The sequence below is a fragment of the Meleagris gallopavo genome, chromosome 1, assembly GCF_000146605.3.
Source record: "Meleagris gallopavo isolate NT-WF06-2002-E0010 breed Aviagen turkey brand Nicholas breeding stock chromosome 1, Turkey_5.1, whole genome shotgun sequence".
NCBI classification, from domain to species: Eukaryota; Metazoa; Chordata; class Aves; order Galliformes; family Phasianidae; genus Meleagris; species Meleagris gallopavo.
Window position 1 is genome coordinate 180404657 of NC_015011.2, and position 23676 is coordinate 180428332.

Here is a 23676-nt window from a genome sequence, read left to right on the forward strand (position 1 = left end):
TCTTCTTTTCTTTCTTCCATTTTCCCTTCCTTTATTCTTTCCTCCCTTTACATTTTTCTCACTGTTCTACTTAAAAAAAAAGAAAAATTGCAGTGTGTTGTAGAAGAGTTGGGAAAATGGGACTGAGTGAGGGAAAGGAGGACTGGCCCCAGAACAAAAACAGAAGACCTGCCTGTTGGAGCTGGTCCGATCCACGATGTAGTGATGTTTGTGATAGCTTCAGTTTCCATGGCAACATGACAGCATGATTTAGTGCAATAGCAGAGAAAGCAAATGCAAAGCTTTTGTTCAACTTCAGTGCCAGTTGATACTAGAGCAGGGGAAGTTCTTTGACTTCTAGTTAAGAGCATTACAAATATGTCTCAAGTATATAAAGAGAAGTTGATGAAGGGAATCATGGAGTTCAAATTTCCCTTCCGTGCTCTCAGATCTTGCATACACGTGTATACAGAGCACTCCACTTCCCTGTGACACAGAGCACAGATTTCTTTGTGTAGACTGCAATACCTTTCTGTGCTGGAGAGCTTAGGAAAGCAGCACTATGACCATTGAACTGTCAGTGCTAGAGCTGCTGGCTGAGGCTAGGTGTTCCAACTGGAAAGTTCAATCAGTTGCTGGATTAAGATGGATGGAGATAATTATTTCTGAGATATTTCACTAGGGGAGGATAATGGTATGACACCAGCTAAAAAGAGATCTGTTGCAGTCTGCGAAGGCTGAAGAGCTCTGCTGAGGTGTGGTAGTGTTTGTTACTGATGCTGTGGCTGATGCTGGGAGAAGAGTAGGGTTTCAGGCAGAAAGATCTATGTTTGTAGTGGGCTTCTTTAGGTTCAAAGGGAAAAGGCAGAGCTTGTGCTGGTAAATAAATGGTTCTAGCAGTTGTGATTGAGGTCTGGCACAATTTACTGAGTTAGGGAGAGGGTTTGGAACAAAACTGTAAAAAGGTACATTTACTATCTGCTCTTACAATATCTACAAGCAGAAAGTGGAGGCTGGCTGGCTTGGAAGCTAAAACTTGAGCTGGCACCAGAAGAAAAGGAGAGGATCTGTGTCAATATGAGGCTCCATGTCCAGCTTCATTGCAGAAATACGCAACATCATATTGAACTGAAGATTGGTGTCAGACATTGAAACCATCTGTTTAACTGTGGATAGTTGTGTCTAGTTAGGATTAGGTGGCTGGATACAAGGCCTGGACAGCTTGGCTCTGCCATCAACTTATTTTAAATGAATTTTCCCTCTCTCTCTCTCCATTGCTGATGTGCCAAGCCATGGGCATGAAGAGAGATCATCCAGGACAACCCCAAGAGGGCTGAGATCCCCTGGTTGCTCACGTGAGTGGCTCTGTGGGGCATGCTCAGGCTGGGTGTTAGGAAAAGGTTCTTCACGAGAGGGCGGAGGGCATGGAACAGGCTGCTCATTGGACGTGGCCTCAATCTGCTGGAGTTCAAGGAGCTTTTGGACATAGGGCTTGAATTCTGGGAGGTTCTGTCCACAAAGGACAGGATTGGATATAATAATCCTTGTGGTTCCCTTCCAACTCCAAATATTCCATGGTTCTGCTTCCAGGTCCAGGCTGAAGCAATGACTTCTACTCCTTCAGTGCCTTACAGTCATCCATCACTGTTGGCTGCTGAGTATTCTCAAGGAAGAAAGGTCAACTAGGTAGTTCCCATCTACTCCACTAGGACGCTGAGAATATGTCCTTATTAGCATATAAAGTACAGCACAATGTCAACATTGAGCAACTTGAGCCTCTACCAACACATTCCCCATCTTCCCAATCTGAATGGCCCCATGCCAGTGTACCAATCCTTGGTCTGGCCTCACTCCTGAACCCTGCCATGCAGCTCCGCATGTCTAAGTGGAGGAGCTGCTTGTTGGTAAGATCCATATTGGCCCTTACTGTCCCTTGTAGAATATATCTGTCATTAATTAATTTTCTTCTCTGTGAAAATAATGCAGTATCATACATTAACAACAAATGCCACTGCTGAAATGACACAAAGCTTTGGGGCTAATTATAGGAAAGAACTTGCCCATTTGCCTTGCAATTATAGAAGGGTGTTTGTTTATTCTTTGTTCAATCTGCACCAGTTCTCATTCTGTAAGGCGCTTTTGCGGTGTGTGCTGCTGGAGTGCATTTGTAAAACCAAATGAGCAAAGAGGATACAGATGTTGCTCTGCATTCTCTTCTTAGCCATACAAATCATAAATAATGTTTCTTTATATTAAGATACACTTTTCTGTCCCATATTGGTTTTAGAGCTGATTCTTTCAGTATGTTTCCTGTTTATAGTAGCCTGTTCTTGCTTAAATATTCCCACTACTGTACTTAATGTGAAATAGTATTGCTATCACATTCACTGCGCATATCTTAAATCCATATGTATGTGATGTAAGGACAAAAAGAACTTATAATGTGGTAGAGAGCCACAAACATGAATAATGTATCTCTCATTAAAGTCCACACTGACGAAGTCAACGAGTGCACTTTGGCTCTTGTATAATGAGATAACAGGTTGCAGCCCCAAGAGAAAATAGCCCCTCACCACTGTTACCTGACCTGAGCGCGTTAACAGGCAGTCCAGGAGGTGATGATGGTGGAGGCTGAGTTACATTTCATCAAGGTTTATCGCAAAGAATTCTTTTCTGCAGAAACACATGCCACCCAAGAACTCTAATGCAGAGCATTTTGTAGCACAGATTTTTATTTATTTATTTATTTATTTTCCTCTCCAAAATCAAAAGAAATTATCTGTATTTCTGGTACTGTCTTCTTTTCAGAGCTCTGAGGCTCAGGGAGGTGGTGCAGTCACCATCCCTGGAGCTGGTCAGGGAACACGGAGATGTGGCACTGAGGGACGTGGTGTGTGGGCATGGTGGGGGTGGGCTGGGGTTGGACTGGGTGAGATGAAAGGTCTTTTACAATATTAATGATTCCATGGTTCTATGTTGAAGGCATTCGGACCTTCTGTCAAATTCTGATTTTTTTGACATGTGATTGTTCTGCTCACAAGAAGATATGTTTAAGCCAAGTGCCCTTTCTTCCCCCAGAATCAATAACCAGGTTACAAAGCTTTTTAATTCAATACGTGGTCACACAAAATGTATTTTTGAAACAAGCTGTGTTTATATCACTACTCTCAGCTTCTGAGGAGACAGCAACAGATAACAAGAAGACAATATGTGCATGTTAAGGGAAGGAGTACTATAATTGCCCTGAACTGGAAGAAGTTTATCATGAAACTGCGAACAGCTGTTATGAAGACCCATTCTGAGTGGAAGAATGCACCTCCTGATGTTTCTGCTCATTCTGCCCATTTCTGTGCCACATGGTGTCCATCACGCTGAATGCTTTTCCTATGGGCTGGGTAACCAACAAGACAGAGAGAGCTTTATGTTTGGAACAGTACGATGTCTTGACTCAGCATGCCATATGTAATAAAGAACTGTAGACTGGTGTGGTAAAAATGAATTTAGGATACAGCAGATCTGCTGACAAAAATGTTCTCCAGCAGTGAGCATCATATGAAAAAATGAAATAGTACTACTGATTGCATTTTTTGTTTCAGTTTTGGGAACAGGATATTATCTGGGGCTTTGACATGCTCTTCAGCAAGTCTTGACTGAACTGGATTTTAAAGGTTTTTTTTTAGGATTGAATTTATGTTTATGTTTATTGAATCTTTTCAGAGAGTCTCAATTTCACTTTTCCACTTGTAACTTGCATACCTGGGATACAAAATTTGATAACATATGCTTTGAAGAAGATGACATCTTAGGAATGTTTTCCGTGCTATCATTCAAACATAAGATTATTTTCCCTATGCACCCTCCAGACCAAAGCAACCATTTTGCACAGCAGCTGCCTCTCCCCAGTCTGTCTGCAATCACACTCAGCTCTGCTTTTCTCTCTTTTTGTTGCTGACATGTTTTCTCCCATTGTGTCTTCGGAAAGCACAGAGTATCAAATGGCAGCGCTTTCAAACTGAGTCAGAGCTGAGCTTTGCTGAAAGGTCAGATCACTTCCCATCATCCTCTTCGATGTGCAGTTCTCAAAATTCATTCAAATTCAGGCAGCTGGCAGTGGGTCCCTCACTACAAGAAAAACATTGAGGCACTGGAACGTGTCCAGAGAAGGGCAACAAAACTGGTGAGGGGTCTGGAGCACAAGTCTTATGAGGAGTGGCTGAGGGAGCTGGGATTGTTCAGTCTGGAGAAGAGGAGGCTCAGAGGAGACTTACTGCACTCTACAACTTCCTGAAGGGAGGTTGTGATGAGGAGGTGTTTGGCCTGTTCTCCCAGGCAACAAACAGGACCCGAGGAAATGGCCACAACTTGTACCAGGGGAGGTTTAGATTGGACATAAGGAAGAACTTTTTCTCTCAGAGAGTGGTCAGGCACTGGAATGGCCTGCCTAGGGAGGTGGTGGAGTTGCCATCCCTGGCAGTGTTCAATCTGGATGAGGAGTTACAAGATATGGTTTAGTAGCTTGTGGTAGCAATGGTAATGGGAGGACGGTTGGACTAGATGACCTTGTAGGTCCTTTCCAACCTTGTGATTCTATGATTCTATGATATGAAGGATCCTTTAATTGTGCAGATAGTTTATGCAACTCTCTTCATAAAGCAAAGCACATGAGCTGGAAGGGTTCTGATTGGTGCCCTGTGCATCTTGCCATGGCTTGGTCAAGTCCTTCCCTTTGGTCTCAGCCCATCCCCCCCTCTACTTCATCTCAGCTACCAGCCCTTCTCATTTGCTGTTATGCAATCATTTCGTTTTAGCTGTCAACATCGGGATGAGATGAACTGCACTTCAGAAGTGCCTATCATCCTGCATTAACTGAAAAGGAAGCTGCAATGACTTACTCATATGCAAACATCTATCCTGCAGCCATCCGGAGATGGGGAAGGTTGTGCCAGCCTCAGTGCTCTGAAAGCGATGGATTAACAAAAGCAGTGTGGGAGCACGGGGCTTGCAAATGCATGAAGTACTGCTCTCCTTCATAAAGACCAGTCATCTCTCACATGTTCTGAGCAGGTTATCAAAGAGCTGAGCTTTCTTCATACCACTGTTCAGTGCAATTTCACAGCCACTCTGGTTTCCCTCCATTATATATTTTAGCATTGGGAATTAACAACTAAAAGATACTCAGGAAACCACAGTCTTGTGTGTTTAAGACACAAATGTGGGATCCGGGAAAAAAATTTAGTGTGTGCCTCTGTGAAGACTTCTTTTCACAGGAGAAAAGCTTAAAGCTCCTTGAGATTTGTTACTGTTTCATTTTAGGAACTGAAACAAAATCTGCAGTCTTGTTGACTGTCATTGACTTCAGCACAGATCATGGAACCACAGAATCATAGAAACGTTTGAGTTGGAAGGGACCCTTAGAGGCCAGTGAGTTCTACTCCCCTTCACTGAACAGAGACACCTACAGCTCCGTCAGGTGCTCAGAGCCCCGTCCAGCCCGACCTTAAGTGTCTCCATGGATGGGGCATCCACCACCTCCCTGGGCAACCTGTGCCAGTGCCTCGCTACATCTACTGTGAAAAAGCTATTCTTTATATCCAATCTAAATCTCTTCTCTTTTAGTTTGAAATCATTTCCCCTATTCTGTCACAACAGACCCTGCTAAAGTGTTCATCCCTTTCTTTCTTGCAGCCTCCTTTTAGATACTTGGTACCAGATAGGATTTAGCTTTCTGTGTACCTAAATCACAGCTGATAATCTGGAAAACAAGGGACCTCCGCTTCCATTCCTGTTCTGTCCTTTCAGATGGTCAGCTGCTCAAGGCAGAGCTCATATTCTTACAAACAAATATAAGACCAGAAGGCATCAGATTATTGTTGGTGCTACCCCTGTCAAAGAGAACTTGTAACACTTCCATAACAAGTAGGTGAGGACAGGCAGATATTTTGTCTTCATTCTTCCTTTGTGCATCCAGGCTGAAACTGTCAAAAAAAATAGAGAAGTTTAGTCCCATAAAACCTCATTTTGTTTACCAAGCGTAGTGGAAGGCTAAAAGCAGAATGTGCTCCCTGTATGTGGGCACGTAGGCATGCATGCATGCACACACGCACACTCGCAATCGCAGCGTGAAGCAACCTCCTGGAGCTGTGCTCTGTCCCCAGGGGAAGTACTGACTCTGCTCTTTTCCTCTTGCTGAGAAGAAACATTTCATTTTTGTGCCTGACGCAGTGAAAAGACTGATAGCAGCCTTGCTGAAAAGCCTGCCTTCTGAATAAACACTGACTTGCTTATCCAAAAGGCAGTAAAATCACCTTCGGTTTGATGGCTTCAGCTGCAGTGTTGAGTAATGAGTTGAAAAATAACATTGCACAGACCTGTCAAGGCACCTCTGCGTGATCAGACTCAGCACTACACAAGCTGACAGCAGCCTGTGCTGGAAAGTTACCCTGTGACAAGCTTTTTCAAACCAACTAGGCTCCTGGCTTGTACAGTGCAAGTCACATTTGTCTCCCAAGGTCCTATCTGAAAATAGTTTCACTTTAACCACCAAAAGCTTTCCCAAAGCCTTTTCAGCTTTTGTCTCCAAGACAATAACAACCACGACATGGGCCATATGAGGACAGTGGTTGCATCATAGCAGAGTGCTCAGCTCTGTGCTGGAGTTACACGTGTTCTGGTGCACTTTGGTGCTGCTGGAAGGACCCAGTGACCCAAAGTGACAAACTTTGATTTTTGAATTGCCCACCTTCTCTGGGGTGGCAAAAAGCCTCCTCTGCTGCAAGGAGCAGTGAGCCTAGAAGAGGAACAGCACTTGCAAGATCCACTGCAAACCACATCTTTCCACATACTTAACACTACTCCTACTGCATTATAATTCACATTTTTAGATGGACCACTTATTCTAACCATGTTACAGAATCACGGATTCATAGAATCATAGAATCATTAAGGTTGGAAAAGACCTCTAAGATCACTTAGTCCAACTCTTAGCCCATCCCCAGCCATGCCCACGTCCCTCAGTGCCACATCTCCATGGTTCTTGAACACCTCTAGGGACAGTGACTGCACCATCTCCCTGGGCAGCCTGTGCCAATGCCTCACCACTCTTGTGGAGAAAAATATTTTTCTAATATCCAACCTGAACCTCCCCTCATGCAACTTGAGGCTGTTACCTCTTGTCCTGCCAACCTTTCAGGGCACTGTAAAGAGCAATAATGTCTCCCCTTAGCCTCTCCTTCTCCAGACTGAACAATCCCAATTCCCTCAGCCATTCCCCACAAGACTTATGCTTCACACACCCACTGCTTCATAACCCATTTCTGGACACACTCCAGGGTCTCCATGTCTTTCTTGTAGTAAGGGGCCCAAAACTGAACACAGCACTCGAGGTGAGGCCTTACCAGTGCTGAGTACAGAGGGATGATAACCTTCCTAAAATAATGCCAACACAAGGCCCTGCTCTTGGGTTCGGGGTGATGCCAGACAGTACTTGGATGCTGCTGTTGTGTGTGCTGAGCGTCCAGAGCCGGTGCACATCTCATCCAGGAAGGACCAAAGCTCTCAGGGCTGCTTGTGCACAGTGACAGGAGTCCTGGTTGTGCTATGTTTGAGAGCCTTTCACACAATTAAATGATCTCAAGTTGTTCCAAGGAAGGTTTAGATTGGAAGGAAGAATTTCTTTACAGAGGAGTAGTCAGACATTGGAACAGGCTGCTCAAGGAAGTAATGGAGTCCCTGTCTTTGGAGGTATTTAAGAGAAGTGTGAATATGACACTAAGGGATGTGGGTTAGTGTTGGGACTTTGCAGGTCAGGTTGGTGGTAAGGACTTGATGATCTTGAAGGTCTTTTCCAATGCAATGATCTGATTCAATGATTCTTTTTGAACCCACAGCATATAAGTGGTTCACACACTACTACTTTCTGATGGCACTGGGTAGTCTCACAACCTCTCCTGCTGCTCTCCACCACCTCAACAGCTTTGGATGGCACAGTGCCACATCTTTTTGTATGCAAGGATGGTTACTTGTGGTACTGGGGAGCAGGTAGGGATGAGAAGCAATGCTGTGCTGAATGATGCTTGACATGACTGCAGCGTGCACACCAGGCATGTGGGTGGCTCCAGAGACACCATGTAAATTGTGACCTGAAGAAACGCTCTTGTTTCTGCAAACTTATCCACTTTTGCAACTGCAGAACAACAAAAGATGTCCTTTCTATCTATTACACATCCTTAAATTATCAAGGCTACAACAACATTATCATTATATGCACCTGTATTCCACTGTATGGCTGTTTTTCAAAAGCCTATTTTTCTTTGTGTGACATCTTCCCTACAGTACAAGAAAGGTAATTCAAAACAGACTCAGGAATAATGGGATACAGTCTCTGCATAGAAGACAAGGCGACTATCATAAATCTTTAAAACCACTGAAAAACTGGTCCCTTTTTCTGTCTCATGAGAACTGAAGCACCAAAGGCCTGATTCTTAATGTAGATGAGAGAAGAGAGAAGTGAACACGACATGAAATGACCATGGTACTCCAAATTAGGTTGTATCTTGTTGAACTATTTGCCATCTAGCATCATATTAAGGTTCTGGGCATAGATAGTATATATAGAGCCTTATCTGATTACTGTTATGGATACGTCAAATGAACTGCATGCATTATAGATATTATTACAGGTATATGCAATCATTACTGTAGGTAACTTATCGATCTGTTATCCTTTGTAGAAATAAATAACAGTAACAGCTCATTAAAAGTTAATATAACATGAAGGGTCACTCAGTTTGCCCTAGGATGAGGATGGTCTTGTCACAGATGTTTTAGATAAATCTTCTATACCTGTCAGCATGTTTCAGCACTTGTTCAACAGTTGCTCTGTTAGCTCTCACATAAGCCTTTACTATTTGCCTACTTGCTTTTGATGGCAGGATAACTTTCACTTAGCTCTCTTTACTGTAATGACCTGAAAATACCCCTGCTATCTATATTAGGTCTACGGTATTCCAGAGATATCGTGTAGAGCTAGGCTGTGGGGCTATGTGTGATCAGCACAACAGGGTATGGGGCAGAAACCCCCAACCATCATTGGGCAAGGAGAAGTGGGAGGAGATAACATGCAAGTCCTGGAGATCCTCTCCTGAGAAATCCAACCTCTTTCCAAGTCCTGACTGTCCACAGTCCTGGATGTCCCCTCTTTTTCCCTCAATCTGTCCCCAGCACCAGTCACAACATGCCTGTCTGATGTAGAAGCTGTAGGTTCAGTCACTGGGGATCCAAGATTTCATGTCTTCTGCTTCTTGGGCAGAAATCCATGCTGTGAAGGCTGCCTGTCTCCTTGCCTTCACAGGCACTGCAGGAAATGAAGGGTTTCAGCCTCATCACCACACCTGAACTCAAGAGGAAAAAGAAGAATGGCCAGCAAGGTAAGGGAGGAGACAGTCCCCTTCTGCACAACTCTCATGAGGACCCCTCTGGAGTACTGTGTCCAGATCTGGGGTCCCTACCACAAGAAGGATGTAGAGTTGATGGAGTGAGTCCAGAGGAGGACCATGAGCACCTCTCCTATAAGGAAAGGCTCAGGGAGTAGGGCTTGTTCAACCTGTCCTCTTGCTGTCCGGGGAATTCAATACAATGTCATGCCTCCTTCTGGGTTTCTCTTAATCTCTAGTGAACTCTTCCTTGGCATCCACACAAAACATGTCAGTGATTGCCCAGGAGAACAGTACAACCCAAACTCTTATCTCAAAGGGAATTAAGCCCTATTTCAGGCAGAATGTGGGGACAGAAGATCTCCAGGTATCCTTTCTAACCTACTGTGGTTCAATGAAAAAAATCCCTATAGGTTGCTATAGTTGCAGAAAAGATACTACAGCCAGACTGAAAATTGTACTATATAGCTCATATCAAAGTAAGGGCCAGGGAGATTAAGATCCTCTGCCCTTCTGAGATTAGGATCCAACCTCTTTTTTAAGTCCCATGCAATACGCATTGCCAATGACACCAACCTGAGAGGAAGTGTTGATCTGCTTGGGGGTAGGAAGGCCCTTCAAAGGGATCTGGGCAGGCTGAATCACTGGGCTGAAGCCAATGGGATGAAATTCAAGGGTCATTTTGGCCACAGCACCCCAGTCAACGCTACAAACTTGGGGCAGAGTGGCAGGCAGACTGTGTGGAAGAAGCAGACCCGAGCAGGTTGGTCAGTGCTCAGCTAACCACGCAGTGTGCTCAGGTGGCCAAGAAGGCCAACGGCATCCTGTCTTGTGTCATAAATTGTGCTGCCAGCAGGAACAGGGAGGAGATCATCCCTCTGTATTCAGCTCTGATGAGGCTGCAGCTCAGTGCTGTGTTCAGTTTTGGGTTCCTCACTACAAGAAAGACATTGAGGCCCTAGAGCATGACCAGAGAAGGGCAATGAAACTGTGATGGGTCTGGAGCACAAGTCTTATGGAGAACAGTTGAAGTAACTGGAATTGTTCTGTGTGAATAAAAGGAGTTTCAGGGGAGACTTTATTGTTCTCTACAACTTGAAAGGAGGTTGTGATGAAGTGGGGTTGGCCTCTTCTCCCATGTAACTAGTGACAGGACAAACGGAATGGCCTCAAGTTGAGCCAGGGAAGGTTCAGATAGGATGTTAGGAAAAATTTCTTCTCCAAAAGTGTGGTGAGGTGTTGGAATGGGCTGCCCAGGGAGTTGGTGGAGTCACTGTCCCTGAAGATACTCAAGAACTGTTTAGATGTTGTATTGAGGGACATGGTTTAGTGGGGAAATATTGATGGTAGATGGACAGTTGGATCGGATGTCTTATTTCTTCAAAACCCCAACACCAATGTCAGACAAATCTTGTTGTGTGGTATGATCACTGATAATAAAATTAAAAAGGCACAATTGAGAAGTGAAAGTCCAACTTCCACTGAAGTATTGACAGCCATGGATTCATTATAGATAGAGTGAGAGGTAATGGTCTGAAGTTGCACCAAGAGAGGTTCAGGTTGGATATTAGGAGAAATCTATTCTCAGAAAGAGTGGTGATGCACTGGCACATGCAGGCAGTGCAGTCACTGTTCCTGAAGGTGTTCAGGAACCATGGAGATGTAGCACTGAGGAACGTGATGAGTGGGCACAGTGGGGATAGACTGACAGCTGGATTAGGTGTGCTTAGTGGTCTTTTCCAACCTTAATGATTCTATGATTCTGTGAGTCTATGTGCCAGTAAATTTGGAATGGCTCAACCAGGGTTTCTGGTTATCCAACATAAAATTAAAAAATGGCATTTTAAATATTTTTTTATATAAATATAACCAGAACCTGCAGAAAAAGAAAGAGCCATCACAGCTGTTGTGGACATCTGTCTGGGAGTCACATGCTTACTGTAGGTAGCACTTGCTCACGTACCCTTGTTTGTCAAAGTTACATGGAGCATGCTTCTATGTGTGGTCAGTATGCAACTGATTTACAACTGAGTGCTGCATTTTGTTCTGATTTCAGATGCTTGTTTTTGACAGCATGATCTCATTGCTGTTTAAGTGAAAGACGACTGTTATGTTATACTGTCAGAAAGCAGGAAAACTACTGCAGAATATGAAGTGATTGAGAGCCATTACCCATTGCAAAAACCTTTCTGGCAGTCTCATGGGACACTGCCGTCTGCAGGAGGTGTGCTTGAAATGCTGTACCAAGCCAGGAGCCAGCACTGTGGTCTCTAAGGGCAGCAGTGGGCAAAGCAAACAGGCAGCTTGGCAGCGTTCCCTGAGCAGTGCAGGGACAGGTTGTGGAGTTGTTTTTGAACTACGAGATAGTGAAAGATCTCAAACAGGAAAGCCAAGTTTTGCAAGTCGGTACAGTGTGTCCTAAAAAGCAGTAAATATCATTAAAAAGATTTAATGATTTTCACATATGTATATACTGCCTTCCTTCTGCCCAGAGTGTAACGATGTGGCTTCCATTTCCCTATATGCAACTAGCCGCTGCTCTGACTGTTGCATACATCTTTCTCATACATCTTTCCTTTCAGTTTCTAAAGTGTGCCTTCATCTCTGTCCCTCCAAAGAAGTCTCCATTAGAGTTTTCTGTCTCTACTGCAGAGCCCAGAACTAAAAGATGGTCTCAGAGTGGAGAAATGAGCTTTCATAGCCTGCTCCAGCTGGTGACTCTAGCGGGGATATAAACAGTTAGCCTACTAAAGATGTTCCCAAAGACTTGCTCAGCATGATAACACAGGGCTGGGTGCCAAGGGTGAGGTAATACAATAATTACTTTACCAACACAATAGCTGAGCCAAAGGCAGAATGTGAAGCAAATCACTTAAAATTAAAAGTGTTTATTGAACTTCAGAGTGCTCTGATTGAGCCTTAGAGATGTGTGTGCCTGCTGCTTCACCGTACCCCCATTTGGATGGCCCCCTTCTCATTAGAGAGGCTGGTTTGCAAAAAGCTCAGGAGTGTGACCTCAATATCAAGAAGGGGAAGGAGAAGCTGGTTCAGCTCCTAACCTGGGTGCTGGTCTAGGGTGCTAACCACTGAAAGCTCAGGAAGTATAGGAAAATGGTACCTGGATTGTCTTTTAAGGCTGATACTGCTGTGTCTTTACAGGGCTTGTATTTGTTTGCCTTGTCCTTACATTTCTACAGGCATTCTGGAGTGAGTCACCACTTTGCAGTGAATTTGGCCAGTCCCTACTAGAAACAGGGGGATTGTCCCATGCTCCTACACACAGAGTTTGTGCCTGCAGTAGGGGAAGGCTGTCATCTTCTGCTGATATGAAATAAACTGTGCCAACTGATAACAGCAACTGCAGATTTTACTCAAAGCTTGCAGCTAACCTCATGTTTGGAAAAATAAGGGAAGATGGTATCTGGGTCTTCTTTTGTGTTTCTAATCCTCTGGAAGACACTGCCCAACCAGTATACAGTTGCATCCTTAAGTGTTTAACAATGAAAAGCCAAATCAAAAGAGAAAAGGTAAATTAATTCATGTATTCACATGGGGCTTTTGTTCAAATGTGGGACATTGTTCAGCTGGACATCAATTAATCCATTATCTCATTAAGACCATCAAATTAGGCATTCCACTATCTCATTCTTTGACAAATTTAAACCTCTAGACGTGCACCAGATACACAACTCCTTCCTGCTCAGTCCTTGCAGCTCCTTTCCAGGGCTGTTCCTCGGAGATGGGTCACGATCTGACTCTGCCTGTAGACTGGCATTAAGCCTCACCTCTGGTGTCAGGCTGGGATCAACGTCCTGACCAGATGGAGGGGGAACCCTGTAGTTCTGCTTTGCGAACTGGGGCTCACCTTATTCACAAAGCAGTGCTGCCAGGCCTCCTGCCCTTTGCATTGAACAGTCATTGGATTAAAGACAGAAACAGGCCTGGGAAATGTCCTGCCTTCATGAGATTTTGTTCCATTTATCCAGGCTGGTTTTAAATACAGGGAGGAGCACGGGCTTCCCTCCACCCCCCGGGAGCTGTGGCTGCTGCATGACACATTCCTCTGTCATACTGCTCCCCTCCACAGCCCTGTCTTTGCCTCTCATGATGCTATTTCTCAAGCCATCAGCGACTCCCCGTTCCGTGCTATTCTGTGAGGTGTTTTCTCTGTGTCCTTTAGAAGCAAAGAGAGAAGCTGGTAACCTCAGGTGGGTGTAGGATGGACACTTACACTATTTCTGCACAAGTGCCAAGAGTTTCCCTATTTTTCTTCACCTCTTTCAGAGGAGGAGGATAGTTACAAGGTTATATCCCCCTGCTGCTCTCCCTGCTTTCCTACCAGAAGCTCATTTTTCAAGGCTCTACAGAACCAGGATGACTTTGCTTGAGGCATAATTACTCAAAATCCTCCCCAGTCAATGTGACATTTCCAGGTTTAATGTTACGATGCTGCAATGCAAGTTTTAGCACTCAAACCCTCAGCAGTGTGGGAAGGGGAAAACAACTGACTTAATATGTTTCTCTATTTGCTTCAAAAATGCTTTCACAAATGGGAGTAGGGGAGTTATTCTCTTAAAAAAAAAACAAGAAGGGGCTCAGGATAATGATCTGAGTAAGATCCTTGGTCGTTGGGAGGAGCTGGCAAAAGCCTGTCCGGGTTTTGGCTTAAGTGGCTGAAAGCAACACAGAAATCTAGAAGTGCAATGGAGAAAACAGGATCCGAATGCAATTGTTTGGAACATAGGAAAGGGAAGACCCAATCAAACCCATGCTGAGGGTGTTAGATGAATGAGTAACAGGGGAAAATCAAGGGACAAGAGGAGTCTCAGGTGGGGAGATGCTGCTTCCTTTTCTTACTTAGTAACAGAAATGTAAAACCTTCCTGATGCTTTATGCCCATCCTATATGTTGGTCATGGGTTCAATATTTGATGGTGCCTGTGGCAGTCTGGTTCCTCACTCCCACTGAGCCTTGTGGGATGCTCAGCTTTCACAAAGTGACCTTGAAGAAGCTCACCCAACGTTTGGAGAAAAAACAACCCTCTTAGACAGCAGCTTCAATGAATGCATAATGTTCTCTGGCACCAGGCTGGAACACGAGATGAAAGCTGACTCAGAAAGGAGATTACCTCCTACTGCATGACTTCATGGCTTTCAGGAGCAACCAGGTGTTCCTTGAGAGACTCCCATCCACCCCGACTGAAGACACCCACTGAGGAGAGGAGGGTGATGGGGAGATAACAAGGGAACGTCACTGGGCAAACTGCCTAATTGCAGGAATTGATCAATATGACACACTGTGGGTAGAAACATCTCTGAAAGATGCTCTTTTCAGAGGAATCACAGAAGAGAATTCCGAATAAGATAACAAAGCAGAGATAAGTCTGGGATTCTTCTTTTTTTTCAATGTTGTTTATAATGCAGCAGTCTCCAGTGGTTCTAGGGGTCTCATCTGAGCATTGAACATGACTGCCACACTGTTACCCCATAGTTTATAACCTGCAAGGCAGACGTAAGCGAAGAAGTAAGAGATGGAGCGTGGGATTTGCAACTTACTTTAAAGTTCTAGCAGCAGAGCTTCTTCTGTTTCAGTGGAAAATGAGTCCTTGAATCACATTAGTGCTTTTGAGAATCCCACCCTAAGGGATTTTCAGGGAAATGAGTAAATTGCAGGAGGGACTGAGTTTAACACTTCCAGCTCTCCCCTGTGCCATTCACAGCCTTATCCATCATAGCTTGGCAAGTGTTTCCTATGCAGTGTCACTCGCAGCCTTCTTGAAGGTCACCAAAGAGTCTATGAAAGGATGAAAAACATTAGAAAAAGTGTAAGTGTAAGCTTATAAAGTTTTCCTAAGTCTGCAGGCCATCAAGCAGCTCACAGCAAGACAGCTATGCCAAGAAGTGCCTTGTGCTTTCAAAATAGTTGGAAGTTATGCTGCTGCTATATAGGAATGTTTCAAGGGAGGATTATCCTGGAAAAATCATAGAATGCCTTAGGTTGCAAGGGACCTTAAAGCTCATCTAGTTCCAACTCCTGCCATGGGCTGGTTGCCCCCCATCAGTTCAGGCTGCCCAGGACCCATCCAACCTGGCCTTGAGCACCTCTGGGGATGGGGCACCCACAACCATTCTGGGCAGCAGTGCCAGGGCCTCACCATTTTCTGAGTAAATAATTTCTTCCTAACATCTAACCTAAATTTTCCCTCTTAGTTTAAAGCCATTCCCCTTCGTCCTATCACTATTAGATTGCGTAAAAAATCAACCCTTCTCCTGCTTATAAGCTCTCTTCAAGCACTGGAAGGCCACAATGAGGTTTCCTTGGAGATCTCTCTTCTCCAGGCTGAAAAAGCCCAATACAGGATGGCTGTAACTGTAATTAGATCTTACTAGGGAGCTGTGTCACATCACTGCTGCCATCTCATCACTTGAAAAAAAGGAAGTCAGGAAAGCAGCTGTGAAGCTGTTGTGATAGACCAAGACAAGCAGGCCAAGTCCTCCATCAGCATGGAAGGCAGACAAGGCAGCAAAGAGCATCTAGATGCTCTCTTAGCATGCTTAATGAATACAATGGTACAGTGAATCATAGAATCCTTAAGGTTGGAAAAGACCTCTAAGATCATCTCAGCCAACCATCAGCTCACCCCACCACATCCCACCACGTCCCTCAGTACCACATCTCCACTTTTCTTGAACACTTCTGAGGACGGTGACTCCATGACTTCCCCAGGTAGCCTGTTTCAATAACTCACCACTCTTTCTGAGAAGAAATCATTCCTAATATCCAACCTGAATCTCCCCTGGCAGAACTTCAGGTCATTACCTCTCATCCTTCACTGTTATGCGGGAGCAGAAGTTGACCCCCACCTTTCAGGCAGATGTAGAGAGTGGTAAGGTTTCCTATGAGCCTTCTCCTCACCAGTGCTGAATTCAGAGGGACCACCACCTCCCTGCTCCTGCTGATTGCACTATTTCTGATACAAGCCAGGATGCCATTGGTCTTCTTGGCCCCTGGGCACACTGCTGGCTCATGCTCAACTGGCTGCCAACCAACTCCTCCAGATCCTGTTCCTTAGTGCAGGTTTCCAGCTACTCTGCCTCAAGTCTGTAGCATTACATGTGATTATTGCACCCAAATTGCAGGTCCTGTACATAGAGATGCCTTCAGAGAGGAGTGCCTTGCTTGTTCATAAGTCCATTGAGGGAACAAGAGGATCTGTGTACGGGGGCAATCAGGACAGGGACAAGCCTTCTCCACCAAGAGGGGAAATTTATTCTTTAAAATAATTGTGCTACCAGTGCACTGCAACATGTCTAACAAGAACCAAAACCATTTTCTCCTGCTGATGCTGATGGTATGGGTGGAAGTACAGCCTTGCACAGATGGACTCACTGTCCTGTAGCTCTTGAGTAATTTCACCAGCAGGGCAGGAATGAACAGGTCGTTCTTTGGCATTGACCCCTGTCCTGAAATTTGGTGTTCTGTCAGGGGATTTCAGAGAGTGCACCACAGTTGAAGCATCAGCATGGAGAAAAACTCACAACATCCTTGCCTCAGAATTTCAGTACTTCCTTCTGCGCTGGTTCCTGGTTCCTCCAAAGAGGTTGCACAGAGAGCACAGTCAGGGCTGTGGTGTTTGCCATGGGTAGGAGCTCTTTAGACTGTATTTCTGGGCTATCTAAAGGAGAAGATTAGAACCAAAATCCAGTGCTTGCTGCACAATTTGGATGTAATCAGCACAACTCGCTCCGCATCCAGCAATCTGCACAGGAGATTGTGCAGTGGGCTGATTTCTGAGACATGTGCAAGGAAATTAAAGGGGACAGATTAAAGCTTACTGTGAATAAACAGGATGCAGAGTCTGTGCACTTCTAAGCACTCAGAAACTGCAATTGCAAATCTTCCTTACAGCGCTCTGCTCCTTCCTGTTTGCTGATTGTGTTCGTTTGGGGCTGCTTCTCTAAATGAAAGCCATGAAGCATTCATCTGGTGTCGCCAGTTTTTGCATCTCACGTGTAGTCTCAGATCTCTCAGATCAGCGCAGATTTCAGAAATCTGGGAATCAGTTAAAAAATCTATAGCTTTTAATAACCATGATGCTCTGCTGGAAGGACTCAGCTCTCTGAGCAAGGAAGATTTGTTGTTGGTATTTGCTGTTGAAGAAAGACATCTTCTTTATAATACATCAAGTATGCCAATGTCTGTGCAGTGCTGATTCTTCAGCATGAGAAAAATGAAATGGAAAATTACCACAAAATCCCATAGACAAGAGCTCACTAAGCTTTGGGCTCTGGAAATTTTAAACATCTCTGGGATGAGGATCAGCAGTGTGAATTCTCGTACTGGCTACACATCCCTGCATTGAACAGGGAGCTGCTATCTGATGTAATCTGAGGAGTTTACTTTAATGATATATGTTATATGTCCAACCTGTCTCTTTGGTGTTAGAGCTCCAGAAGTGAAGGCTGCAAGGGAGCTGCTGGGTCAGTAAGCCTGGTTCCTTTCTACATCCAAAACGTCAAACAGTGCCTATCATAGCCTGGGAAGTGTCCAGCTAACAGAGATATTACATCCATTCCTGCTCCTATTGAGTGACTCCTTCCTCTGCTGTGCTGGTTAACCACCTAAATGCACAGCTGGCTTACATCCCTATAATATTATCTCCAGATTAAATAGTTTTTCTCCTTCCCAAGTTTTAGTCCTGATGATCTTGTAGGCAGCAATCCTATTCAGTGAGTTATATTTACTGGATCAGCCCTATCCAGCTCTTTTCAATTCTCAGGAGCACCTCACCAAGCCGGACTGAAAATGTCACCCTGGTGTTGCACAGGGGACTGTCTGTGTAACTCCTACCTTGTGCACATGGTGAGAAGCAAAGACTCATAAGCCCTTTGCTCCTGTCCCAAGAGCTGTTGGCCAGGTCACATGTGCCCCAAGAAAAGTGTCTCAGGCTGTCTTCTGGCACATGACGGATTGCCAATGGAGCTCCCTTTTGAGGAGTTAACATCTTGGTTTCATGACTTCATTTTCAGAAGTGCAAAGGTAGAGTATCATTTCAATTTTTCATCTTTTCCTATAATTTCCAGTTATTTTGGATCTAGATCCAACGTGTATTTGCTGGCCAAGCAGGAATGGAATAGCTGTGCAGTGTGAATATAGTGTTCATTGAAGGTTGTAGACTCATAAACATGTCGAATCATAGAATTGTTGGAGTTGGAAGGGATCCTTAAATTTCATCTAGCCAGATTCCCCTACAGTGAACAGGAACATCCACAGCTAGATCAGGTGCTCAGAGCCCTGTCCAGCCTGACCTTGATTGTCTCCAGGGATGGGGCATCCACCACATACAATTAAGAGATCTGTGGAGAAAGCAAGCACAAAATGAGCCTAAATGTGATATGAGATCAATCACACATGGGCGAGGAGTTGCACCTGGGACACTATTGAGGCTGGCAGATGCAGAACAGGACCTAGGTAGAACCCATGCTCCTCTGGGGCAGCAGCTAGAGGTGAGTTGGCCATGCCCTAGGGCATCTGACATGGGTTTAGACACCTATGCCTAGGCAAAGGAGATTCCAGCAAGTAGAATGGGAACCTCAAAATCCAGACTGCAAATAAACAATCATGTGGTCAAGGCTTGAACTTCACCCACCATAAATGTCATAAACAAGTTTAGGACCTTGTCCACAATTGCCTCTGTTGTTTGTCCAGGGCACCACTGCTGCATGTTGGAAGCTCCTCGAGCCAAGAAAACTGGAATATTCTCTGATACAAAAGAAATTGTGCTATTGTTGTAAAAAAGATGCAAAGTGTTTAAATTTGGCATACTTCAGATGTATTGATGCAATGGCATGCATTTGGCATGTAGTTGCATCTTAAGGATGCGGAACAAACATGTGCCTGTCTGCCACAGCCGCTGTGTTTACACAGCACTGAATCTCGCAGCGCAGTTGGGTTTTCCTCTTTTGCAACACTCCCCTTCTGAGCTGATGGCAGAAGAAGGCTGTGTTTGAACAACATGAGCTGCGATGCGATGCTGGAGTCCTACTCTACAGGGAGTGAGCCTGGATGCAGTGCAGGGCAAAAGCTGTTTTCATGAAAGCAAGGGAGAAGGGCAGTCCTCACCTTGATATGATTTCAGAACAAAATGAGGGCAGGGATATGGATGTGGGATTTTAAAATCATCCCCGGCCCACATCTTTAAACTGAGTTTGAATTACTGAAGAAAAATGCCCTGCATAAACTTTTTGGGACCAGCACATGCACTGCTCCTGCACTCACAGGACGAACTGTGCTTCCATCCATCAGCTGTGCGTGCTGCCTCATGGCATAGGGAAGCAGCACTCATCCCCCTCCTCATCCATGGGAGGAGCTGTGCAGCCTCAGAGCCTGAGAAATCTGATTTTTTCCTTCCTAGCATAACTCCTGACATGCTGCATGACCTTTGGCAGGCTCTACAGCCACTCCAACACTCATGCTTTCACTTCCAAAACAGGGACAACAATAGCTAACTTGTGCATGGGGTAGGATTGTAAATCATAGGGGTTGGAAGGGACCTCTGGAGATCTTTGAGTCCAACCCCTTGCTAAAACAGGTTCCCTAAAGCTGAACCTTTTACTGGAGCACAGACTCATGTTCAGTATATAACTTGATACACTTGTGAATAGGATTTTAGGACACATTTCTATGAGTGAGAAAGTCCAGTTCTATAGACCTGAATCTGGGCTACTAAAGCTACAACATTTATGAACCTGTATCTTGCAAAAAAGAGTACAAGCAAAGAGCAGCATATTGGAAAAGCTATTTGATTAAACAGTCCCTATCATAAGCACCAAATATGTTTACACTTGCAAATAGACCCCAAATCCAGAGCTCAGGAGCCAGTTGCCTAGATGCCTTTGAGGATCTGGGCCTAAGGGCTCATTCCAACCAGCTGAAGTCAATGGGACCATCCCTATATATAAGTTTTTGCTGGACGGAAGCCAAGGGCTGAGCATCTTGCAGAACTGGCTCTCATGATGCTGCATTCCTTAATAGCTGGGAAAGAGAGCAGAGCAATGTATTGCAAAAAGTGTCCGTCCATATTAGTGGGTATTAGTAACCACTTTTAAAGCCCAATCTATGTAAAAACGTTTGCGCTCTGCCATCAGCAGCTTCCTTCCCAGCAAAGCAGGAATTTCCCACGGCTGCCATGCCGTGAGCAAGCAGAGCAGCTAAAACAAAGAGCTGGGTAATGAGCTCGGAGGGGAGGCGGTCCCACACTGCGGCCTCGCGCAGCTGCGACGGAGCTGACGAAGTGACCTGGAAAATAGATGGAGCTCCCAACGTGTGGAGGGTGAGGGTTTGAGCTGTGCCTTTTTAATTTTAAACAGCGCTGCCTGTGGCTTTACGGCTTCATGCAAAGCCGGGCAGACGAACTGAAGTATGAAAGAAGCCTTATTAAAACACACCATACATTATGTATGAACTTGAACTCTGCCTGACCTCCGCAGTCCTGGATCTGCCCCAATCCATAGGCAGCCTGGGCCAAATTTTGTGCTGCTGCACTAATTTGAATAAAGTCACAAGCTGTTATTTTTAAGACAGTGCCCCCAGTTAAGAAAACTCAGGTGCTGTGTATCACAAAGATGCCTATCTATCTCAGTAGTGTACTTGAATAAAGCAGCTAGATGTAAACACTTGTCTGTGCTTATAGCCCTGATGCAAACCAAAGCACAGCCCCCTCCCAAGCAAGCTGTTAGCATTACTTTATCTCCACTCACGAGAAAAAAAATACATAGATTGAGAATGGCAAATGTTTAACTGCAGGTAGAGCTGGTTGAAACACTCAGCACAAGCACACAATCTGGCATATCAAGCTGTTTCCTGGACCTCAGACTTCAAGTTGATCTTGATTGTTGCAAAAGGCTCATATGCAGCACTAGATATTCATTTTTCTCACTGAGCTGTGCACAGACAGACCGAGGCCCAGGGTTGCAGGCTCGACAGCTCGGCTGTTTGATCCTCCTGGCACATGATGGGTCACCCAATGCACATGTTGCTGCTTCTCTCCCCTAGTTCTCACCCTTATGCTTTTCATCAGCCTGAGAAGTTACATTAAATATCCCAGCTTCTTTGCAAGCTATCTTCATTAGCATGTGAATGGAAATTAGATGCAAGGCAGGTAGCTGGCTGCTCCTCCAAGCTGCTCAGAGCCCTTGGAACACACTAGCCCACAATCCCTATCCTGCCTATCATCCATGTTCTATTGGACCTCGCCTCATCTCCACAGTCGCCTTGCTGTAGGCTTACCAACGGGTCTCTAGCCACATCTCCTTCTCTGAAGGGCAGATATTTGCTGGATGGGGCCTCAGAAAGTTGAAGAGGAGAATGGGTGAGCTGAGGTGGATTTCACAGGTGGTTTGAGTGAAATGGCTGGAAGCTACATTCCCTTCAGTGAGCCCCAAGGCAGTGGGTGAGGTCCTCATCTCCAGCAGAGAGGTAGTGACTATAGAAATGGAAGAGAGAACATAGGACTTTGTTAGCCAGAAAGAACTACAGAAGCACAGAATCATTAGGGTTGGAAAAGACCACTAAGATCATCCCATCCAGCCGTCAGCCCATCCCCACCATGCCCACTAACCACGTCCCTCAGTGCCACAGCTCTATGACACTTCTGAAAACTCTATTGGAGTCACCTGTTACGTAGGCTTATTTTTAATGTAAACGACACATATTTGTCCCAAGCTTCTGAGATATCACCTGGGTCTTGTAATTTTTTGGATGAATTAAGAACATCTTGGTGGCGAAGCACAGAAGGTAATTTGCAAGTTGGTGCATTATGAAGCACAGACTGCAAAAACAAAATACAAAGTTTCTCTGGGAACAAGGATCACAACTGCGATAATTACTGGTGGTGGCTGTAATTCCCAGTAGCTGTCTGTACTCAGCTTTACCTGAAATTGATTTGACTTTGCATTTACTTTTCAATTGGGGCTCAGGTGATTTGAATCCAGGCTCAAATTAAGGATGGTTTCCCTTGTTAGGATGAAGCAATGGATCGAATGCCTAAGGGAGAGGAGCAGGAGGGAGCTGGGAAGAGCTGTGTTCAAACTTCTAATTATTTTTACCTCATTCACAGTCTGAACGGCACAATGAGCACATTTCTATCTGATCACAACAAACTTCCAGAGCACTGCTTTCTCACTCTAGCATGGAGCAGTTTCCCCATGAAGCTCCTAGATGTGAGCTCTGCTCCCTACCCCTCATGGCTGGAAGCTGAAACAGAAAGCACTCATTTATTTGTGTGAAAACCCAGGTCCTGAAACAACTCTCAATTTCTGCAGCAGCACCAGGCTTGTTTAAAACTGCTTGCACAGCAGGAAGCACTTTTCCTTGGACCTTCCCAGCTATGGAGCTTCTGGGCCTCGGCACCACCTTCCCTGAGTGCTGCCCATCCCTCTCGTGGTGCCAAGTCAGATCTAGAAAGAAGGCAATACACTGTCCCTCTGAGGGTGGGAAGAGTCCTTCATCAGAACTGTTTTTGAAGGGATCTTTTAGCTTTATCCCTTTCCACCCTTGTGAAGCCAGAAAACAGTCAAACACCCAGAGGAGAAAAAAGGAGGATAAAAGGATTTTCCTTCTGAAAGGGAGGAGGGACCATTATCAGAGTCACAGAGAGGAGATCAAAAAGAGCTGCACAAAGCAAAGGGGCAGGCTCTTTCAGTCTGAGGGATGAACTGCAAGCTGGTGGAGTACCTTAGTAATAAATTTCTACTCCCCACATATTTGTTGGGCTTACATCCCACCGAATTAATATTATCTTAGCATACTCATTAAAACACTAGAAATCAGAGCTAGACCTTCAAGTTTTGGCGATAAGTTTGGCGAGAGAAAAGCAAGCAGCCACACCAAGCAGGCTGCTTTGGTGTCCCAGCTGTGCCCTCACCCAGGGCAGGACCAGTTAGAGACTGCATGCACAATCTGCTCCTCTCTGCTGCCCGAGCAGATTCTATCTGCAGGGTTTCCACGTGTGCACGCGGCTGCTCGGCGAGGATGTCAGCCCTGCTATCAGTATGGTTTTCATCAACAGGAACAAAGACATGCGAACAGCCACTGGCGGGCAGCCAAAACTTTCCCCCATCACATTTTTCACAGTCGTTTTGAATATGACCTCGAGAAGACCTGTTTGTTTTGCCATAAAAGGCAAAGGGTCTAATCCCAGGCAGTTTTGTGCTGATGCCTCCAGTTTTGCAGGCACAAAAGCTTCTGCCTGAAGGCATTTGTAAAA